Raw genomic sequence first — 3,390 nt, 5'->3', positions numbered from 1 at the left:
TCAATTCTCCTTCTGTCCTCCCTAGTCATTATCCAGCTCTCTGATGCATAACAAGTGATTGCAAAGACCATGGCCTGTATCAGGCGCACCTTCGTCTCCAAAGAGACTGAAACTGCCAGTTATCTCACTTACATTGGATCTACAATCACCCCTCAAGGAAAAAACAGCCAATAATAACTAAAATTATAAATTTCAGTGGATAAATTTGCTGCAAAAGTCTCTTAAATACTTTAAAGATCAAGGATATCAGATGTCCCTGAGTCTTTAAAAGCTGCTGTTCTGATTGGGTCTTGCCTACTGGGTTGTATTGATAAGGAAAAGATACATGTTATTGAAACATTACGATGAATAAATTAATTATTGATATTTTACAATATTTTGTTGCTTAGTCTTTGCCGGATGCACATATTTCATTTGCAGAAATTTGAATAATTTGTACTTTCACCATCACACTCAACACTTTAAATCCAAAGATAAATTATTTCCCTTGGTTAACTTTGTGCCAGGGTCAAGATTATAGCCTATGTTTGATTTTCACTCATATATCTCAGCTTCATACTTCATTGAGTAAGATCATTTATAATGTAACCACTCTTTCACTTTCTAGACACCACATACCTCTATCCATTTCAAATTAGAATCCCAAGAAAGTTTATAATTGTCAAAATGACTGGAGTTAGTCACACTTGATGTGTAGGAGCACAGTTTCTCAATGGCTGAGGTGCCCAACTTCTGACACTAGTTACTGGTTCAGAGTGCAGTTAAGGTGTAACTACAAAGTTAAAGGCAAGAATATACACACAAGACTATCCTCATATTTGATGTGAATTGCACATTTAGGGAGTTCTCATAACCATATTCAGATACAATAATTAACTAACCAGAATCATAGAAACTCAAACCAAACAAAAGCCCATTGCTGTCAAGTCAGAAACAACTAACAGCTTAGCCTCCAGTGAATTTTTGGGAGGCTATAAATCACAAGAGAGGAAACTGCTAATCTTTTCTCTCAAAAACGGTGCCGGAGAGGAGCCACGTGTGCATCAGCCACACAACTCCCTACACATTATACTCCAGAGTCTCCACTGACAGAATCATGGAACTCACTAAAAGCTATTATACTCATGATTATAGTTTATTCCACAGAAAGGGTGTGGAACAAAATTCATAAAAGTAAAATATACTGGGCAGGATTTGGTAGAGCTTAAGTAACTGGAATGAGCATCTAAATCAGAAGACACACATCTGTACTCTTCTCTACCCTATACCAATTATGATCTGCACATACATATCTCACAATATGACTGATAATTATAGCTACTAATGTATAAAGTCAACACTAAAATAACCACTATTAGAGAATGCTCCATTGTGTGGTGGTGTTGCTATGTCCCTTCGAGTCACTTGAGACTCATAGTGACCCTATGTTCAATAGCCTTGAAACCTGCTCCAGCTTGATCCTGTTCCAATTTCACTGTCTCTGACAGTCCATCTCACCGACAGTCTTCCTCTCTTTCTCCGTCCCTCCACCCTCCCAAGCATGATGCTTGCTCCTTGCAACAGGCTCAAAGTATGTCAGACGAATCCTCAGAATCCTTGCCTCCAAGAAGTAGCCTGCTTTCACCCTCTATAGGACAAACCTGTTTATTCTCCTGGTAGTCCGTGATCTAATACTCATCTCCAGCACTGTAATTGTGAAGACTGTGGTCTGGATCAGGTGTACCTTAGTCTCCACACTGACATCATTGTTCTTCAGTGCTCTGGAGAGGTCCCTGACAGTTAACTTTGCCAATGGAATTTGTCTTTTGATTTCCTGGCTGCTGGTACCAGGAGTGTAGATTGTGAAACCAAGCAATTTAAAGCTGTTAACGATCTCAATCTCAGTCTCGTCACTGTTTATCATCATGCTGCTATAATCAGCCCAGTGGTAAGAATCTTCATGTTCTTGATGTTAAGCTTCAATCCTTATTGAAGGCTGCAGTCCTTGAATTTCTGCAGCAAGTGCCTCAGATCCTCCTCAGTTCCAGCGAGAAGAGTTGAATCATCTGCATAGCACAGGCTGTTGGTGAGTCCTCCTCCAATCCTGATGCCACACTCCTCCTCATGGACACAATTGGCAGCACAATTTCTTACCACTTGACCACCAGAAATTGTGTATAGTTTACAGTTTCTAAAAATCCCACTGGAAGGTCAGCTATGAGTTGTTTCTGACTCTATGGCACAAAACAATACCCTCTAACTATTTCCCAGTAGAAAAGATGTACTAATTCTACCGCCTCAGTATTCATCTGCCTCTGTCACATCTACATTTAACTCTTAAGATAAAGCTTTTTCTACCATCAGCTTCAGAAGCATTCAGACTCTGGTTGAGTGTCCCTAATAACTGATATTTCCCTGTGTCCATAGGATAAAACTATGTTCTTTTTTTCTTTACTAGAAATTGTCAATAAATTGTCCGAAGAAGTTCTACCATATATGTTACCACCAGAAATCCACACTGTATAAATAAACCCTTCTTGAATCAAATTAAATTACTGTACAGAGTACTTTAAAAAGTGTTCCGTTTATATTTTCCAGATTTACCAATCTGCATGAGAATTCCTGAAATTTTAAGCACTAGGATTTAAGTGGTAAACAAGCTACCACAGAATGCACTGGCTAGTTTTATTAAATAAATATGTAACTTTAAAATTGTGTGGCTTTTTTCTACTAAAACAATTGTATCAGCCAGCTAACTCAAACCAGCAGTTTGAATTCACCAGTTGATCAAAGGAGAAAGACTGAGTGTCTCTTTCCATAAAGATTTTCAACATTAAAAGCCATTGAATATCTGCTGGCCTAGTGGCAAGAAGCTGTGCTGCAATCCTGAAGGCATGCAGTTCAAATCCACCAGATGCCCCACTGGAGAAGGAGGGGCAATCTCCTCCTGTGCTAGTCAGATCCAATTCCACAGTAAACAACAAGAAGGGGAAAAAAATAGTCATTGATGATCTGAAAGTGGTGAGCACCTTGTTGAAAACGTTAGTCTTTCTTACATAATCTTCACAAGTTTCTATTTGTTTAGACTCTTTTTGCATATTTTCACAAAGTTCTCTGATGTCTGTAATCTTAAAAAAAAATATTACAACCTCACAGAATCAACACAAGGAAGGGTCACTAGGAGTCATTATCAATTCTTTGAGTTACATTTCTTTACATTCATTTATATAAAATAAGTATTGAATATAAAACCAGCAGTCAGGAAATCCAAAGACAAATTGTATTCGGTAAATCTGCTGTCAGGGACCTCTTCAGAGAACTGAGGAGCAATGAAGTCGTTTTAGAGACTAAGGTGCGCCTGATCCCTGATCCAGGCCATGATCTTTACAATTACTTGCTATGTATCAGAGA

Source organism: Elephantulus edwardii, unplaced genomic scaffold, assembly GCF_000299155.1.
Source record: "Elephantulus edwardii isolate Elephantulus edwardi_28Jun2011 unplaced genomic scaffold, EleEdw1.0 scaffold00329, whole genome shotgun sequence".
Taxonomy (NCBI): Eukaryota; Metazoa; Chordata; class Mammalia; order Macroscelidea; family Macroscelididae; genus Elephantulus; species Elephantulus edwardii.
Note: the sequence above shows the minus strand (reverse complement) of the source record.